We start from the raw sequence: 20,910 nt of genomic DNA on the forward strand, positions 1-20,910 counted from the left end.
ACCACAAGCCTACCTGTGAGACATTACTAAAACATTATGCATTTCATTAAGTGTTTCACACTGGTGTAAAGCTACCGAGGAGTTCCCCAAGGCTCCACTCTGGGGGCTCTTCTCTTTGCTTCCACTGGCTCAGATTATGGAAAACAAAAGTTATAATAATTATGCGGACAACACACAACTTCACAAAACCACATTGCCAAAGGACTATGGGCACACATACGTGCACTGAGTAAGTGGATTAAACAAATCGGTAGATGCGCCAGAATTCTCTTCAAATAAACAAAGACAAAACTGAGGTAGAGGTTTTATGAGTCATAAAAGTCAGCGCTCAACTTCAATCAGCAATGTAAAGAACACAGACAAAGCCAGAAATCTTGGTGTAGTCATGGACTTGAAATTCAACAGCCAACGTTCAAAAAACGTATCAAGTTTGCCTACTATCACCTGGAGAACGTTTCAACAATTTAAATACTTTTGTCTTATTATTTGGAAAAAAACTTGTCCGTGCATTTACCTTCATAAATCTGGACTACTGTAATGGTGTCTTTACAGTTAAGCCAAAATAAATATATTAGACAGCTGTTGCTGCTACTCCGAGTCCTCACTAAGACCAAGAAAGTGGATCACGTCAGTCCAGTTCTGGTGTCTCTCTTCCTGTCTGTCCAAGAACTGACTGCAAAACACTACTGTTGGTTTATAAAAGCACTGAATTGTTTTGGGCCAAAATACATTGCTGATCATGTTACATCATAAACCCTCCAGACCTCTCAGGTCATCTGGAACAGGCCTGCTATCTGTCCATAGAGTAAAATTAAACATGGAGAAGCAGCATTCAGGTTTCAATGCACCATATATTGGAACAAACTCCCAGAAAACGGTGGGTCAGCATCAACTCTCCCTTCTTTTAAATCAAGGTTTCAGACTTTCTGGTTACTGCTGCCTTTTTATTTTCTATTCCCTTAGATTTTTAATGACTGCTTTTAATTACCATATTAAAAGCTTTTCATCACCATATTTTTATATAAAATTATATAAATTAATTTACTTTACCTTACTAAGTGAAGACAGTCATTCCTGATTTTTCAAGACAGCACAAGCAGCAAAGCTATGTTTGGTGAAGTAGTGGTACTTCCTTGGTATTTCAGTGGAATAAATCCATAAGATCTCGTCACCAGAGGGAGCTTACCTATGAATGCTATACGAGCATCAGGAGTGTTGGCAGAGCATTCACAGTGTACATAGACTACCTTAGGGTGAGTTGGATACACGTTTATGAAAGGGAGTCGAGAATGCCATGCGAGACTTGGACTAGTGTGCAGGTTGAATGTGATATGGAAACAACCCATAAATATGAACAGTGCAGTATAGCCAGTAATGTAGAACATTATTTACTATGTGTTCTATCAAGTGCATTTGTAAGCTACTCAAATTAACTTGTAATATTAGCATGCAATGTGCCTGGGGCTTGAGGTCAAAAAAACATATCACAAGAACAGTAGTTAGTAGTATTCACCATAAAGGAACCTCCATCCATTTTCTACAGTTACAACAGCTCCGAATGTTTTTTAAAAGAACAGAAACGCGACTGACACCTTTGTCAGTTGATTTTAGTTGTCACTGTCTATTAGCTTTCACATCACTTTTATAATGTCTGGCAAATGTTGATTGCCAGCAAAGATTGAGGCTATTCCGTCTACTGTACAGGAAGCTAATTAGTGTTGTTGTGTTAACACTGATATTGCAGGCTTGATTAAATCCAGGCATACGAATGTGTATCAATTACAGTGAGGGAAAACCACCAAAGACGTTCTCCCACATTTGGACCAGCAACCCCTGCCTTTCATCAAAATCACGAATTGAGAGAAATAAGAGGAAATGAGGCAGCGTCTTCAACAGTGATGATTGGAAAGTCGGTGCAGTAGAAGAGAACATAGTTGTCTTTGTTCAAAGCTATGGGTATGCTTCAAATTACAGCTTTGCTTCGATAAAAAAAAGGTTTGGGCATTTAGAAGTGCACTTTTTCATTGAGACTTTTCATGAACCAGATGCTTCAAAAAAGCAAAAGACAACGTATTGAAAGTGCAGTAATCCCAAAAACTGTTATTAACGTTATATAAATGCTCATTGGGGCAGTAATTGTTTGTTTATTTATCATGTGATAGAAAAGCTTGAGCGCTCCCTGAGCCCGCCGCCCACAACAAACGGGAGAAGGGAGATTTGAGAGGAGCAGCTTCAGAGGGGGAAAAATCATTACCAACCAAAGAAGAGGACGGGTAAACAAGGGGGTCAGAGGCGATGCTGATTAGCCAGTGATGATAAGTGGGGCCTTCTGCTGAGAAGAAGACACTGCTGATGACACGCAGGATGGATGAGTGGACGGGAGAAATGAGAGGAAGAGGATATACAGAAGACAAGAGGTTCTCAGGTTCACAGCAACACAACGGTCCTTTTCCAATTCTCGAAAGATTGAGAGACAACACTAAACCTGAGATTTGTGTAAAATGTACAGAATTCTTTTAGAAAAACGTCATAAAACAAACAACCCAAATAGTTAATTAACCAAAAGTTGTTACGTTACTTGCTCACGATTATGTGGGAAAAATTAGAGTTACAGTGCATTACTTACTGACTACATCATTTTGGTATATGTACAAATACTGAATGAGCTTTGCTCACATTGAACTGGGAATAGACAAAAAACATTACTTAGAAAGCCACTGCTAGGAGGCTCCAAGTATTTCTGGAGGCTGGACCTTATTCATTCCTTCAAAGAGTATATTAAAGGTTCTACAAACACATTTGGACCCAGACGGGTGAACCCAAACGAGGTCAATTGGGCAAAAGATCCTAATTTGCTCGCTGCTCTAGCGTGATAATTGCACTAAAGAAAAATGTTATTGCACTGCGAGGCTGTGCAGCGCATACTGAAGTGCACTGAATAATTGTAGCAATCATTTACTCACATACCAATAACACTCAGGGAACTGTAGTAGTTAATTGGAGGGCTGACGTGTGTTTGCTTTGTAAAGTGAGAAGGGGATTGGGAAATTATCGACAGGCAGGTCTGCTGGAGTGCAGATTGCCCTTGAGCACTCAGTCTCTGGCCCAGGGACTGCAAGGGTGTCTACTTTAAATTCAGTTTGCAGATCATTAAGGTAATAGTCTTGAGTAACTATGTATGGACAAGTGAGAGGACACGTGAATGTATCCGTCTGTACAAGTGGTAACTAGGACCAAATGAGCACTTGTGGAATATTCCAATTTAAATTCTGGATTTGCAAATCCATTCCAGTATTCCAGTTTGCTGCATAATAAGTCACCTCATCACCACGGGAGAGATTGAATGTATCATAAATTAAATCAAGTTGTAGATGTGTACTATACAGATGATGCAGAATAGTAAAATGTGCTTTGTATATTTTGTATACTGCATCAGTGTGCATATTATTAGTCTCAGCATACCCAATTACCCAGGAAGAAACTGCCCAAAAATGTGTCTGCTGACAAACTTAAACATTGTATTTTTCTTTGTTAGCTGGGTTGCCAGATAATTTTACACTTCATTTGACACCATAATTATTGTATTTTAAAAAAAAAGGTATTAAAAGTGTAATTACATTACAGATTAATTATAAAAAGAAATGAAAGGCCTACAACAAACTGACACCAACATTGTCCTTCAAATGATAAAAGTCAACATTACTTTGACAAACTGTAATCTGTTACTAAACCAAGGAGCCACCTGTGCATTCCTACTCTTCAGACTTTGACCTTGCATTGTTTACAGGTTACAATTTCTGCAATTACCAAATAAGTGGGCTATTGTTAACCTGACTGGCATTAGCAGCAAGGAGCCAGGTTTGGTGCGTAACCCTCAAATCACTCTGTGACCCCTGGACAGGCTGCAATAATTATTCTCACATTCAGCCAATGCCTGTAATTGCAATAAATCTGTAAGTCTGTCCATGAATCTATGTACTCAGAATGCTGTTGTATATGTAATATGCCTCCTGCATGTATGTTGTGCAGGAGTCTGGAGTTGAAAGTCGTGAAAACAGTCATGGGCATTTTGTATAAAGTTTTCTTAAAGAAATGCTGAGCTGAATAAAATGCAGCCGAGATCAGACAGGCAAGCAGGATTGGGGAAATGTGTTTGACATAAGAGGCAAGCCAGCTTTGACCCTTTTTAAATCAGACTGCTGATGCATGAAAAGATATGCACTGGGAGGTTGCAGCAAGCAGCTAAAAAATTCCAACTCAGATCTCCAATATGGTTTGCAAAGCAGCTTCAGCAGGTCTCGGGTGAAAACCTCCACCTTGAACATTTAAAAGACTAAGGAAGGGCCGTGTGTACAAACTTGATGGGCAACACAAACAAAAACAGCTTTGCTCAAGCAATGGCGAGAAAAAAATATATTCCCTCGAGTTGAAAACGTTTCAACATTAATGTGAAACTTTGGTGATGCAGGAAAGCAAAAGCTGGTCAGCTTTGGGATTTCCACCATGCAGCTGTTGGAACTGTAATTCAAAGATGGAGGACACAATAATAGTCAGTTTGTGGCTTTTTTAAACTGTGTGACTTTGCTTTCTTCATGTGTAGTAGACTATGCATTATCCAAATGCACAATAAGGGAAGGAAGCGGAGTAAAAAAAAAAGTAAATTAAATGAATTGTCAGATGTCTCTTTGGCCTACACAATCAGAGGAAAAGCATGTCTTGTTTAAAAGCCAACACATTTGGAGACATTCTCCAGCAATTACATAAAATCTATTGTTAGAATTTGTGCATCAAACTAAATTATTTTCCATTATAAATACGATGCACGCCAAAGACATCAGACATTAATGTGTATGTGAGAGAGCGAGTAAAGGTGGATCCAAGTTTCCATCTCCCATACGTGACAGTATCACTGGAGCTTGTTGGACCTTGTGGCGACTTCATGGCAATGATTGTCATAAAAAGATATTTGCTGAATTTTAATTGGCGCCTTCTGACACGGCTTGGTGAAACGTTGCTGCCATGGCGGTGGGTCAGTTTGTGAAGTGACTGCTTGTACAAGTCATTAGAAGCCACATTTAAAACTCAGCACTATTACCATTTTATTTTCCCCGTCAAGATTTGTAATAAAATTAATTTAGAAATATGTAATTGCTGGACAGTGCACAGTTGACTCTGGCCACAGAGGCAGAAATAATTTACATGCTCAAAGTTTATTTGAGCAGAGGGGTGGCCAAGGAGCCGCATGCCAAGGCCTACCTCTGGCATTCAAACCCCGACATCTGGGCTTGATTCATCAAGGTATTTGCACCAATGTGAAACAATGTGCAAACAAATGTAATGAACAAAAAGGCGGCCAAGAAAATGCTTTGCATGATGCACAGAGTATATGAAATAAATAAACAAACCAAATGGGGATACAACAAGGTAATTTGGAGTCCTATTTTTAAATCCAGATGCTTGTGGCCTCAAAAACCAAGCCTTTAATGAGACTCAATGACAAGCAATGGAACAGGGTCAATTTGTGCTTTTGATTCACCAAAGCTTTGGCTCTTTCTGTAGCTCGACACAGCAGGGGGAACGTTGGAGATTCCAAGTCAACACACTTGCTGGAGCTCTTTTTGCAGGCAAATTAAAAAGAATTACACACTCTTAAGGTTCCAAAGAAAGTCTTATCCTCCATATGCTGCATCTATGCTGACCAAGAAGGTCAAAGACACAAAATGTCCACTAATAATTTAAACGGAGAAAGCCTAAACTGACACATATACAACCAAAGTGGGGTTTTTTTCCTGAGGCCAGCAAATTTTGTGATTCTTTTTAATGGGTATTTACACTTTGCTATAAACACCAGCAGCGCGATGAGGAGCTGAAGGTGTACTCTGGGTGTCACTTATTTCCCAGCCATCCAATCAAAGTGGAGACATTGCAGCTTGCCAACAAGACGCGATCAAGTGTGTTATTATGAGTATGTTGTGGTCTTATTGTGTCGCCTATGTAACGCTTTTGTTTTTTTTGGACTTAGTTGTCGTCTTGTCTGGAGCACTGGACCAAACGCATTTCCCCTTGTGGGATAATAAAGTTTATCTGACTGATTCAGAGGAGCGTCTGACGTGTTAGCTGGGAAAAACTGCTTTTTGGGACACAGGCCTTAATAGTACAGTGTTCAGTCAAAGTTGTAGCCAAACACAAGATTATTATTATTTTTCTGTCATTTTCAGGAGGAGGTGTTGAAAAATGCTTCGACCGCTACAGAGCTAACTGCACTATAGAGGGATGCAATAAAGAAACCATAATATCTCGCGGCTAGAAAATGTTAAATCATATAGTCAAGTCACTGAAGACTGCTTATGGATCGTTCTATTAAACTACAAATCCTTACATTTCATACATCCACAGCTGATTCTTGGACCGGGAACAAACAACCAGTCACATTCGTCATGTCTTGAGGTAGATTTCCCCCTGTCCTAATCAGGGGATATTATAATTTTGCATTCTAATATAATTTTTATAAAGTAGCTTTAACCAAGCAATGATTACAAACCAGTTTCCTTTTAAAGATGAATTTCAAGAAGAGTATCAACTCTACTTTAAAACCTGAACATCTGTAAAAAATCACATCCAGTGTCTCTTGGATGGCTCAGCTTGCCTGTTTTTTCCCCCCGTCATTATTTCATTATAAGAGGGATGAAGGTCTCCTCTCTTCTTGAATACAGTACAATTATTGCTGATGAAATGAAATGCTTTCCTGTCACAAGCCTTTTTGCTTCTTTGACATGTGTTGGCATTTGGTAGAGGGGTGGAGTCTCTCGGATGTTACAAGAGGGACCACACAAGAGCAAGTGTGAAGGAGGAGGTTATTAGGCGAAGAGAGGATTGATTTGCAGGCAAGCAACTAAAATTCATCAGAAATACATCCAAAATATCTGGGCTCAGAACAACAGTGCAGCTTTGAATGAATGAAGCCTTATTCTTTGACCCAGCAGCATTCAAAAGAGTGATCAGGTTTAATTAATTTACAAACCCAAAAATAAGTACTGTTCAACAAACTAAAATGGGATTCTTCATTGACGGACTATGGGACCATTTTAGCCATCGTGGAGCCGAGCAGATGGTGTCTGCAGGCTTAGAGGCCTGAGCCACCAGTCTAATTGTATAGCCTGAGTAGAATGCACAAGGCTATAGTGTCTGGCTCTGACACTTAGCACATGTGATGGCAGCCATGAGTGCCAACTGAAAGCCTTTGCACTGCTGCAGGCGAAGCAGCTCAACACAAGAATGAACAGGCAGCGTGAAGCTGTTCACTGACAGACCAATGCTATTTGGCTGTTAACAGGTCCCCAGCTGGTGTCTGCTGTGTGCTGTATGCGTTAGCCTGGTAGCATGCCACTGTTTTGGTCTGCGGATGTTCACGAGCATGTGTGCAGCATGGATGTTGGCATGAAAGCGCCAGAGGCCGCCCGAACACAAGCTGCCACCAGAATAAAGAGGCATCGGCGAGCATTTATTTAGACAGCTTGTGTCTACGACAGGCGGTATGCAGACCACAAGCTCCAGGGCTGAAGTGACTGAGAGGCCTCGTTTGTACACAAAAAGCCCTGTGCAGGGATTGGGTTACGACTAGATTAGAGTCTGGGACTGGTAGCAGCTTTGCCACTTTGCTGGTGGGGTTTTTCACGGTCCGATGCAGCCTCTACTTCTAAAAGGTACATGAAAAGCACAAACTTATCCCTGGATAGAAGACAAATATGGTAACGTGTTTACATAATTCTCACTGTCTTATTCGACAGATCGTTGGCTTTGGATTTCTTTGGATATATGTCTGTGGGAAGCTGCAACTTTTTGCAATGGATTGTAGCACGATTTCAGCACACAGGGAGAAAGTGAAGTTGGGAAAGCCACTGAAGCATGTCTCCAGCAAGAGTACTTGCTTTCTCATCTCCAAGCAGGAATGGGTGGTGGGAATGGATGGTGGGAATGGATGGTGGGAATAGATGGTGCGAATAGATGGTGGGAATGGATGGTGGGAATGCCTGCGGTTTTGGTTTCCTTCCCAAAAACCTCCTTGGGTCACCAATATCATTTAATGAATCACTTGGGGTTGCTTCAAATAAGAGCAGATGGGTCCTTGATGGCACCCCACTGAACTGGCTCCCCACCACTGATCATACACCACACCGCGTTCATGAACCCCAAATGATAGGCTGACTAAGCTGACGATGATTCGCAGTTCTTCCAGTAACCATTTACACCAGTACCATATATTTGTTCCATTATCTTCTCCGTAGCTGTCGTTATCAGCGTGAGCACTGCAGCAGTTCATATTCATAAGCTTCACTTATTTGCTCGGCTATACAAAGAAACAAAAAGCCTTCCCCCCTCAGAAGCTGTGAAACCCACAAAGAGTACAACCTGCAAGAATGCATGAAGCAACTTCACAAGACGGACATGTCTGCGCTTCATTGCACTGTGGGAATCATTTACAAGTCAATCAGAAGGGTACGTTCCACCAAAACAATATTCTTAGGAGACAATTGATGTCAGAGCGTCTCGGTGCTAACAACCGTGACGGCTCTTCCGAATGAGCAGTGTAGTCAAAATGCAATTAACTGACCACTAGAGATGAAGACGGCTTCATTTTAATGAAAGACATCAGTATTTACTCAGATATTAGTCAGCGTATATCAGTCAAGTATGGACCCCCTGCAAGATCCAACATCCTAAACCTTTAGGGGAAACACAAAACTTGCTGACAGGCCTGTGCTGGAAGCAAACAATTATTCAACATACTGTACCTTGTTTTTGCAAGCATGCCACATAGAAGTGTCTTTAAAAATTGATGGCCTTTGTTCTGGAAGTGGCCGATTTGCTGACAGTGAACAATGAATGTAAGGACTCTTCTATGTACAGTAGTTTTTGCAAGTTTTAGAGATGAAATAAAGAGATGTAGAGTGGTAGATGAGAACACTGTGTGCTCCGTCTGTCACAGGAACAAAACTGTGCCCTTGTACAGAGAGTAAGCGTGACATGGAGTGCATCTGTCACAGACAATTAACGGTTTCCAAACTATAGCAAAATTATACTAGTTTGCACTATATTTAAAGACAGTGTAATTTAGGTATTTCCTCTATAGGATTTGGTTAATGCCCACTACATGGCACACCATATGACTTACATAACAGTATGAATATATCAAAACCATTCTCTGAACTGTTGGCAGTGACAATCAAAAGTGCTATCATTACGCTGTGACAGGGGATTCACTGTAAGGTCCCATTCATTAGTCTTGTCTAGTACTGGACCACAGTTATTTGCCTGCCTCTTGTGTTGTTGCCAGGGGTATTTCATTAATGCTATATACATTTCCTCTGGGAAGAGGATTCAATCGCAACAAAAAGGGAAAGCAAGCAAGACCTTCTGCAGTGGCTTTTCTCATCAAGATGAGCATTCCAATCGTTAGGAATTTTGGGGCGGCGTATTCCTTCTAATCATCTTCAGCTGGATTAATGTGAGGTGACAGAGAACCGTCAGTTTGAACCTTTGCCCGTCTGCATGACTGCCCCTCACTGGCAAATTGTGTCGCTGCTAATGAGTCAGAGCAGGACCAAAACCCAAGATAACGAGGAAGAGAAGAAAAAAAAAAAAATACTGGGCAAAAACATTTTTCAACTTTGCCCATTTTGACCACACCGTGATCTTTAAGAGAAGAGTTGAACAGGACATTCTGAAGGAAGACACCTAGAGACACAAAATGTCTTACTTTTGAAATGAAACAAGTTTTCTTCAGAAAAGAGTGTGGGGGAGGGGAGGACCTCAACGTTTTGTTTTTTTGACCTAATCTGTGAGTTGAGAGGAGGAAGAGATGAAGTCTTGCTATTGCATAAAGTCCATTTGCTGCTTTTTTTCCATTAAATTCTATTTGTATAGCCTAATATCACAAATCTTTACAATCTGTAAAGCATATACAACATCCTCTGTCCGTGGACCCTGGTATTGGATAGGTTCTGGCCATGTTTTGATTATGCAATATGTTCACAACAGAAAAACTGCAAAATGAGATGTACTTCAACTGAATTCAATGGCTTCATTTTGCAATGAAGTCCATGGACATTTCTGTCTCAACAAAAATTGAGGAGCTACTTGAAACAATAATGTATTCTACAAAAAGGAAATAAAGACAGCAAAGCTAGTATTGGGCAGGCCAGGTAAGAATGCACTCAGATGAACTGCAAAGCAATGACATTTTTAAATCAAGTACAGAACCTCAACATGTTGCGTTTTCCATTTAAAGTCCTTCTGAACGGCCGAGGAGTTTGGATTAATACAGACACGAATCATTTCCTTGAAGGTAAATGTAGAAATAGCCCAACTCTTACAATACTCTGTAATTTTAGGGATTTCGAAAAATCTTTCACGAGGAGGACTTAACTACAACAGTTACTCCTCACTGATTTTCTAGAACTGGCACCGTTTCTCCACTGGTTTCAACAGGCTTAGCTTGTTATGTGGGTGCTGACAATGCCAGAATTAATGACTCCAACTTCACCCATATTACGCTGTCATATGTCAACTATAAGTGGTTTCAGGCATGGAGAGAAGCCCTATAGGAAATAAGGACATGCCTGTGCTGAAGCTGGGAGAGCCGGGTTGTGATTAGATGAGCTGAGGCACAGCCAGCTGCAGTCTGTCTGGGTGACATATACCCCCAACAAGTTTTTTGCTAGACACAGAGAAGAAGAAGACAGTCCTCCTGTTCCTGCTCTGTGGAGCGGTCGCTTGTGCCTGCTGTTACAGCTTTCCTAATGGAGTGGGACAGGGGCACAACAGGCAGGCAGATAGTGCAGAATGGGCTTTGTGAGTATGGGGGAAATACAACCAGCAGGAGTTCCCACCTAGCCGTCACCCGTCTCAGGATCTAATTAAGAGATCATGAGGAAAGAGGTGTACTGGCAACAGGAGGTGACAGCTTTGTTAATGTGCTCCAGCTTAATGTTTGGAGTGATAAAGGTTGACGCAAGCTGTGCTTACAATCGCCATCTTCTCTTATCTGTTCAATGTGCTTGAATGCATGTTCTGGTGTATATGGATCAGTGTGTGTTACTGAACATTTACTGTAGTGTGGTTGTTCGTGTACACAGATATATTGTGAGTATATTGAGAGGCTGTGTGTTGCTACGTCACCCGTCTTCTCTTGAATGCCCAGGACAAATTTCTCCAAAGGGAGACCATAAAGGCAAATCTTATCTTATCTGATCTTAGTGATGAGATCATTAATCATTGAATTGATTACCTCATATATTGACCGGAATTTCTTCTCTGGTTTCAATTTCTCAAATGTGAAGCTTTATTGCTTTTTGCCAAATAAAAATATAATTGTGAATTGAATGGGTCTCGGTCTGTTTGTTGGACAAAACAAGAAATGCCAGGATATAAAATGTCTTTGTTTACATTTATGTGTGTGAACATAATTAATCAATTGATTGAAAACTAATCAAAAGACTGATTGGTAAGAATTAAAAGTCTCTCTCAAAGTCAAATGTAGATTATATTTAAATTCCTAGTATTACTATGTCTGAAGTTAATGGAAGTATATAGTATTTGTTTTGAAGAAATATTTTGACACCAGATCAACACCACTTTCATATCCGTCTTTGAAATGTGACGCTACAGCCTGGAGACAGTTAGCTTACCATAAACATATTTTTTACACTTTGTATGGATTTAACAATGAGATACAAAATAATAATGAATTACCTTTAGCTCCAACTGTTAACCCATGCTTCCAGTCTACAAGCTAAGCGAAGCTAAAAGTCTCCTGGCTTTATTGTCATAATTAATGGACAGATCTGAGAAATAAAATAACCATATTTTCTTTGAAAAGATGCTCTACATTCATGACAACTTTCACAATGCTTTCTTTACCCAAGTGATGAGTTGAAAAACAGTAAAACTAAGACATCTCTACTCCTCTGTTTAGCCTGTTGCTTGTACTTCTGTGTTTCCCTACACTGACTGCTCTTACAAACCGCAATTGTCTCTTTGAATTGCATGTCAGTATGAGAAAAACCTTTTCGGAATTATTTATTGCTTTTTCAAGGGCCCAGCATGGAGAATTCATTTGTCCGTGTATCCGACTTGGCAAGAATGAGGCAAAAAGCATTTCTGGTGGGGTGTTACTTTATGTGATCGTACGGCATGTAAACAATCAGCAGCATGATCTCCTTTTCTCTGAATAATCCATAAAGGCAAGTGGGCTCAGAGACATTCATTAAAACATTTTCTTCCTCTGAACTGCTTCCGATACAACGCATCCGAGAGGACAAAGAGAATACTAATGACCGCATTTATGCTTTTATTTATATTAACCCCCACAAGCCCTGCTTCTCTTTCAGCAAGGGAGAAAATGAGGCCCTGGCAAGGGGGGGTAGACTAATGAAACATTGATGGAGATAAAGGTTAACGGTTCTTCTCCGAGGGACTTTTGATGACTAATTAATCTAGAGTACAGAACAGGCTGACATGGTGTGTCCCTTTGAAGGAGAAAGGGAAGCAGTTTTGTTCCTTGCAGATATATCAGTCAGCAATTAGCTGCATGAACAAAAAGTGCCCCCAAGACAGATGTCATGAGAAAACTGGGATTTTCTGTCATTTGCAGCCATTTGGCATTTTGTTCTTTACGGAAGTAAAGTAGCTAATTAACCAAACACGTATCTTCCTCCTGGCTAGTAACTCAAATGATTTACCAGCCACCAAAGTCACAGCTGTCACATTTGCATGCCTGATAATTTGTAAAAATGATCCTTATCAAGTGTACGGTACGTTTGTGTTGCGTTAGCGTGTTGCTGTAGTACTGCGGGATTGGAATCACTACAAGCTCAAATCAATATTCATACCCTTTACTGTACTGTTAATTTGCTGATTGTACATCAAATACAGCATGTGATCGTCACGTGCAAGTCCCTCCTCCATCGTCTTAAAAATAACCCCGTCCCAGGAAGACACCTGACACGACAACTGTGTTTGATGGCGGGCCGTGGTATGCAGAAAGCTGGTCCAGCATGGGAAAGCTGCCAGCGCCGCCTCCCATTTCAAAGCCAAAGGAGCCGAAGGCCCGTTGTACTCATCGAGGCTATTTGAGAGAGTTGGCCTCTGACCTCATCACCCACACCCTGATCACATCCCACTGTGCGTGCCTTCAAGTGCTCGACCCTCTCACCCTTGCACCGTGCCCTCGGCGTTCAATGCGAAACGTGTATCGATTACCCAATTCCACCGCTGAGCATCACTGCTGCTTCGGAGATCTTTGAGAAGCAATATTGGATTGCAGCTTCATCCCACTTACAACATACTGCACATATCTGCATTCTAAAAACACTGAGATCATGTTGGTCTTCGTGTCCAAACTATTGAGGCAATATTCATCATCATGAACCATCTTAGGTTTCCATCTTAAATCCCCTCTCTGCAGAGAACCAGGGTTTGTTTTAACCTTGGCCTCATTGCTCCAGTTATCCTCCCTTCGGCCTCACTAGCGAATGCATTAGTCAGTGGGTGCCAGGCATAGCTTTCAGTGCCAGTGGTATGACTTGCCTAGCCTGTATAGGGCACCCTCACTGGCCCTCCTCCTCACTGATTTACCGTTACACAAGCGTAATGAAGGCCTCAGCCCAACAGGTGGCATTATTTATAGTGAGCTAGATAAGGAAGGGGGCCAGAAATGAACCAGAGAGGGGTCTGGATAGAAACTGGGAGAGGTAAGATAAACAAGTAATCAAGGGGGGAGAGAATGGACGTGAAAGTCAGACAGGGAAACGGGCAAAGAGACAAAGGGGACATTGTAGAAAAGATGATTGACGAGAGGAAAGGATGTGGCAGCATGAGGTAGGGAATGTTTTGAGCAGCAGGCAACATGAGGTAAAGAAAAGGTTAAATCAGGGAAGAGATGATGGTGAGTGTGTGGAGGGAAGGATAACGGCTCTGTCTGCTAATTGCTCTAACCAAACACAAATGAGTCGTCGCTTTGACATGTGCACCACAAACCTGTGCTTCTGTTTTGTAGATTTTATGTTTGAAAGGAACCAATACCCTTACAATCATGGTTTTTGATCCCATAGTCCCTTTAGTCAACATTAAAACAAACCCCCCCCCCCCCCTCCAAAATATGGTCATTATTAATTTTGGTGTTTCTTAACTTGACTTTGCAGCCAAATGTTTTTCTTTTCCTATCCTATCCCTGTAGCGCTAAACAAGGAATACAGGTTATTATTACATTGCAAAGTGAAACACTGCAAAGGAATATATGTGCAAAGACGCTGGGGATCCAATATAGCAGAGACTTTCTCTGCTTGCCATCTCTGTGTTGTTGCACAAATCGGGTCTTTTATTGACAAAAACATTCCTGCACTGTGGGGGGACGCAAACTGAGAGTTTGGTTGCACACAATGCCTCGCCGAGTTTGTTCTCTGGTTGAAAACTGGGGAGCAAATTGCCGGTTTACGCAGTACAGAACACAAGACCTCAAGGGGGACTTAGACTCCTCATCGCTGCAATGAGAAGACAAGGACTGAGAGAGAACGCGTATTCAACACCAACGGGAAAAACACTTAAGGTCTGTGGTATTCGGACCACTTCAAAGCCTTATTTAGTGTCCCAACTAGGTACTTAGTGACTTTTGATGTGAAATAATGTGTTTATTTGCTTTACATATTAATTAACAGCATACCTTTTGCACAACAACATGCTGGCTTAAATTTCTGCTCAGTTTCACTAACGGTACTACAACATTTCCACATCTGAACCACATCTTCTGCATAATATATCATCATGCAACCATTTTATAGATAAAGGCAGGATACTGTAGTCGTGGTATTAAGGGATTTTTACATACCTGAAGTCATTCAAGGCAATCCAAGTCAAGCGGTTGGTTTTCCAGCCAAAGGGGACGAAAAGAAAGAGAAAGAGAACATTTAGTATTTTTTACAAGGTTCAGTGAGCTTATTTCATGGGGAAGCAACTTTGATGTCACTTTAAAGTTCACTTCTTCAAGTCAGATCGGTGACTGCAACAAAATGTCAGTTAAACATATACGCAACATTCTTCAGCTGTCAGCTTCAAGAACAAATAGGGACACATTGGCCTTCTACAAGATGCTATTTGAAGCAACTGGTCTAAAAACACCCCGAGTCAAAACCATATCTTCTCAGATTCATTCCCAAAAGAGAGAAAGACAGGATTCACCAAAGCTAAATGGAAAACACATGACTTCATCTTTTGACCATTGTTCATCACTTGTTTTTCTTCTCCTTCAATTTATCTCATTTTGACATTTTCTGAATGCGGTCACAACGGATAAGGACACTGAGCATTCCACGTGAAATATCGGGTTCACTCTTCGCCACAGTATGAATACGCAAACACTTGGGAGGGAGGGGGCGGAGGAACGTGGTGGGGTGTCGACTTCGAGATATATTACCTGACTGAAAAAACTATCCGCATGCATTTGTTTTTAGGCCTTGTAGCCGCGCTGTTGGCAGCGTGCATAAATACATGTGATATTGGCTAAACGCATACAATCCCAAGTTCCCATCTGATAAGTTCTGGACATACGTGGAGGGAGCAGACGGTGTCTTCCATAATCAAATGATCTCTCTGCTCAGGGGCAACAGGTTCCTCTCAGCTGAGTCCTGCTGGTACCAGAGTGATGGACTAGACTAGACTTTCTGCTCATTACCTGTCTCACACCGTGAATGGGAGGAGTGTGCATGTGTGCGTGTGTGTAGGTCCTCACTACAACAGCTTCATGGCTGTTCAAATTGTTACACTCCTTGAACATTTGCTCATTTGGTGCATTTACGGCTAATTTACAACTTATTCCGCCCTATTTAGCCCTAATTGTTTTGTCTGTGTAAGTTTGTTCTTACAAGGCAAAGCATGCTTGCAATAAATGATTAGCTGGAGTATTTCCTGAAATCACGCAGTGCGCTCTGAGCAAGCCGATCGATCCTCGTACTGCTGCTGCGCCATCATGAATCTGTGGGCTGTCTGCAGAAGCCAGCAGCCTATACACTGATTTATAATCTAGACATGCTACAGTGGAGATGTTCTTCTGTGCACGAGTCCCGGGCTAAAGACTGTGGTGTGTCCCTGTCAGTTGGTTGTTAAGAGATTGGCAACATTTGCAAAGAAACCAGTGAAGGTGACATCTGCAAGTGGTGGCAAAACTGGAACAGTTTATTGGAATATCTAAGCCATCTGTCAGATTTATTCAATCTATCCATGTTCCCTGTCACACTCCGTGTATTGATGAATACATTATTCCCCAGTCACTGACACAGACGGGTCACTGTATACACATTTCTGAATACACAAGACGTCGTTCATTGCAACAACATCGTCCCTTCTCTTAGCTTATGAGGACTCTCGGTTCCTTAGTAAAAGTTGCTTTTAGTGTCTTTGTGAATTCAGCCCCAGGTTCCCTGAACTTGCAACCCTCCTCTACTAATAAATTGTAGAGTTCTTTTATGGTAGATTTTAGTGACCCATGTTTAACATTGAACAGTGGTTTGCAGAAGGATCTGAGACCTCATTCATGACACTTGAGGTTTTATACAGTCAAGCAAGATATACAGGTAGGCCTATTTAATTTCTTTTAAAGAAAGATCAAATTTCAGCCCTTTCCAACCCTGCGTTTGGATTTATGGGTTGGGATCAGATGAGTTATGCTTTCAAGGGGCAGATACAGTTAAAGAAAAACCATGCACTTTTCAATTTAGCACAGACCAACTAACTGCAGAGGTACTTCAGCTATGCGTAAGTGTTTACACATTTCATATAAAGTTCAACTGTGCCAGATGCCCTTAAGAAATACTATAAATCCCATGTGTGGATTTCTAATATTTTCTTGCGTTTATGACTAGTAAACCTGTCTCGCTCTGGATTTGCTGAAAAGGTCAGCGCTTTTTCCAAGCTCCAGGGTGCAAGTGGCTCTCCACTCCATCTCCATTTAGTGTTGAGCTGGTTTGTGGTGAGCTGCCAGGTCAAAGCCCGACTGTGACCTGATTTTTCCTGGTTCTTTGTCTTACTCATATAAAAGGCATGAGATCCAGGAATTCAACTAATGCAAAAAAAAAACTGATTAAATACAAAATGTTATGCAGAGCTGGAGTTTAAAAGCATCATTAATACTATGTCAGCTTGTTTGTGGTCGCTGGAGCTTGCCACAGTTGTAATATTTCATCTTTTCAAGAGTCCTGTTCTCAATGCACAGTGTCATTTCAAACCGATTTCAAAAATATTTATGTTCAACATCATGACATAACTTGCAAGATGCTTGAATTTGTCCTTTACTTTAATGGAATGCAATGGAGATCCTGAACATGCAGACTTCTCAAAGGACATCAACTGTGTGTTAAACATGAAAATCAGACACACTGCTCTCTCTCTCTCTCTCTCTCTCTCTCTCTCTCTCTCTCTCGAGGTAATTATGACACTTTTCAGCAGACGACTACCACCGATTATGGATCAGGTCATGGCTGTCAGCCTCCTTTCCATTTGTAGGCGCAGAGAAAGTGACAACCTATAATAAAGAGTGATGAATTCACAGCCCTTCCATGGACCAAGTTGTAACACAGGCTTGAGACTGCCCGAGTCTCATGCTTGAGCAACTAGCTCTCGACGCTGAGAGGACTTTCATCATACTTTGGTGACAGAGACAGTAATTGGAGTGCCCTTTGCCTTTAAGCACAAACCCACATGCTGCAGCTACAGTGTACTACTTTGATTCACATCCCTTCATTATGCACAGACCCCGCCCACCACGGGTTAAATCTGTCGGTGCTGAAAAGTAATCTGCCCTGATCAGTTGGGGACCTTGTGACAAGAGTGCATCCACTGCTCCAGAATCCCAGTTATCTGAACTGGGGGGGGGGGGGACTCAGGACAGAGTAAACAAGCGGAGTGGCGTGGTTACACATGTCTCTTCTCTGTACCATTGTGGTGGGCCCTTCCATTTCCTTTTGATATTTTCATAAATCAGCAACAAGCAGAGTGGATGGGATAGAATCGAGTCAGAGACTTTGGGACACCCGGGAGGGGAACAGCTGTCTTTCAGATTACTCCAATGTGTGAGCGCAAGAGAAAGAATCCTTTTGTTTCCACGCGGTTTGCCGCTTCACCGCGGACCTTTCATCTGCACGGTGCAGACAAAGGCCCCATGCATCTCGGATGAGGCAGAAACCTCGGGAAGCGCGTGCAGGAGGAGTAACGAGTAGGGCGGCAGAAAGCATAAACATGTTCCTGGAAGTGAGACTGCATGTACACGGGGGACTGAAGGATGTCAAAGCAAAACTATGAGTGTATGGTCACACTTTGAGCAGTTGCTAAATGACTTTACTGTTTTATCAGCACATTTGATAAGGCCTAATTATTGTTGATGCTTTGTAGGAAAAGGATTCGCAACAAGACTCACTTATCTGATGGAGATTCAGTGGTTCTTGTGTTTCTCTAAGCATCCTCATTATGAAAAGCATCCTTATCCTCCTTATCAAATGAAATCACTATTTACTAAATAGCAGCTTTGGAAGAGGGGACTGTTGAAGCTAAATACAAATAGGTTGAATTACATTTGAGAACTGCATTTTTTTTTACCATATTGTTGTTTTATACCAGAGCCCTGGCACTGCAGATAGAGTTACCCACTTCACCATTGTCTTTGTTTGACCACAAATGCCGAAGGGTTCTTCTATAACTTTTATGAGCCATGGTTGCAACATGCATTATATACAAAGTTAATTAAGTTTCCAACTTTTTAATATCTGTTTCTGAACACATGCGCCATAAAGCAATTGGTGTGGGGCAAATATGTGTACATTTTTTAAATAAATCTATTTCTAAATTCATATAAACTGACTGATGCTCACTACATTCTAGCTTGATCTTATAGTTGCTTTTGGCATTTCAATGGGGTTTGCTTTTCACTGCAGAAACACCCCAATTTACCCATGAAGGGTGATCAGCTTTCCGTTATTCCTTTTTAGATCCTTTATGTGGTGGGTGGTTGTCACATTGATTAGGATTTTACATATTGATTTCAAGCTCTACCTTCATCCAGCTGTTTTAATGCATTTTGTTGGTCACAATAGGATGCTGCATGGTGTTGGTTTCTGACAACACATGGTTAAAAGTCCTCTATTCATCAGTGGAGAGGGAGTGAGGCGGGGGCACCAGATGCTCTGCCGTCCTGGTTGTTGAGGACGAGTCTTAAGTGCAGACCCTCCATGTGGCCTTGTTGCTGAACTGAGACACTGCAGCCCAGGTTTTCCTTACAGATTGTGAAGAAAATCCAAATGAGGTGAGAGCTATATAATTAAATAGTTCTGCTGAATAGATTGAAGCAGGAATGCTGTCTTTAAGATATACACACAACATTGCATCACAAACTCTGAGGCGAGATGCGCGCACACACACAATGATCATTCAAGATGTGTGTTAAGGCAGAATGCATGTAGCCTATAGTTTTCTTATCTGATCTTAAGTCTTCAAAATACTCTTTTCTATTAATTGTGAATTTCAATGATAATTAAAATATTTAAAATGTCATATACATTGAAATATTTCAGCTACAGATAAGTTTCCCTGCAAGGTTTAGATATTATCATCATCATCTTTCTATTGCTCGTCAAGGATCCACTTGTGTGGCTCTCGGTGCCTTCTGGGTTTGTCAAAATAAACAAGTGTCTTCAAGGAAACCTTGGCAAGTGGCTTCCTTCATCTTCTAAATAAATAGCACTACAGAATGTTGACACTTTTTTTTTTGCTTTACAAGAAAGCTACGTTTATGGCAAGCATTCCGATTCTGTCTCTTCCTTCCCACTAATGAGCTCCCAGTGGAGCAGTGAATAAGTGTTTGTGATGCACTATATCATTGCATGCGATACTTTTGACCAGACTTTTAGCACTTGATTAAGGATTTATTCAAGCTAAAAGTACTTATAAATGCTCTCTTACATCCTTATAGATAAAGACCAAAAAAAATCTGCCTGAACCGAGAGTGGATCAAATGACGACTGCATGTGTAATGTGGAAGAGGTCGCTCAGTGATGAACCCGTAGAAAATTGCCACCTTTTCAGTTCTCCTCAGCTTGTTGTTTTGAGTTTCCAGCCTACAAAATTCTAATTTATCAACCTCATTTCCAGCTGGCAACTATTTTCAGCAAAAAAAAAAACAATAAACCTACCGTACACTACCTGCCCCGCACAACAAAAAGCAGACATAGGGGAGCACTTAGCGGCTAAAGAGCCAGATATTTGGTGAAGAGTTGGAGAGAGAGAGAGAGATGGTGAAGATAGATGTTAAGATAGACAATCATTTAACACATTCACAATTACCACTGTGAAAAGTAATGTCTCAATGTTGTGCTTACAGCTTGTTTAGCTGGTCCAATGTGAACGCTAATTGCTGCTTGTTAAACAACATGTCCATTTGGATTTCTACATGTGCTAAATAAACAGCATGCAATGTGTATATAAGGCCGCTCTGGAGCAGTTAGTAGGCATCTATGAGCATCTATGAGCTGTCCCTCTGCTTCTAATCTTTGTGCACATTTTGGAACCACCTCTGCAATGAACACCGGTGACATTGCTATTGATATTATCATATAACACCCACTAAAAAAAGACAACAAGCATGTGGCCCAGAATGTATAACTTGAAGAAAGTATTGACGGTATAAAATAAATTGGTTTCCTAATATAAATTGATATGCTTCCCTGAGGGTATACTCTCAATAAATGTTTTCATTACATTTCACTTGGGTGGCAGATATTGTTTTTTATGCGGTAACGTCATAATCATCACACTTAATCATAGGAGACGCGCTGCTACCTAGTCCTGTGGAAAACTGTTACATGAGCACAG

At 41.2% G+C, this 20,910-nt stretch overlaps 1 protein-coding gene across 1 annotated transcript in view; it reads right to left on the minus strand.

The window, feature by feature from the left end:
• Positions 1-20,910, minus strand: part of col25a1 (collagen type XXV alpha 1 chain) — a 138,610-nt gene that overhangs the window by 81,351 nt on the left and 36,349 nt on the right. The window lies entirely within an intron of this gene.

Source organism: Anarhichas minor, unplaced genomic scaffold, assembly GCF_050575085.1.
Source record: "Anarhichas minor isolate MPS153535 unplaced genomic scaffold, ASM5057508v1 ptg000049l, whole genome shotgun sequence".
In the NCBI taxonomy this organism is placed as follows: domain Eukaryota; kingdom Metazoa; phylum Chordata; class Actinopteri; order Perciformes; family Anarhichadidae; genus Anarhichas; species Anarhichas minor.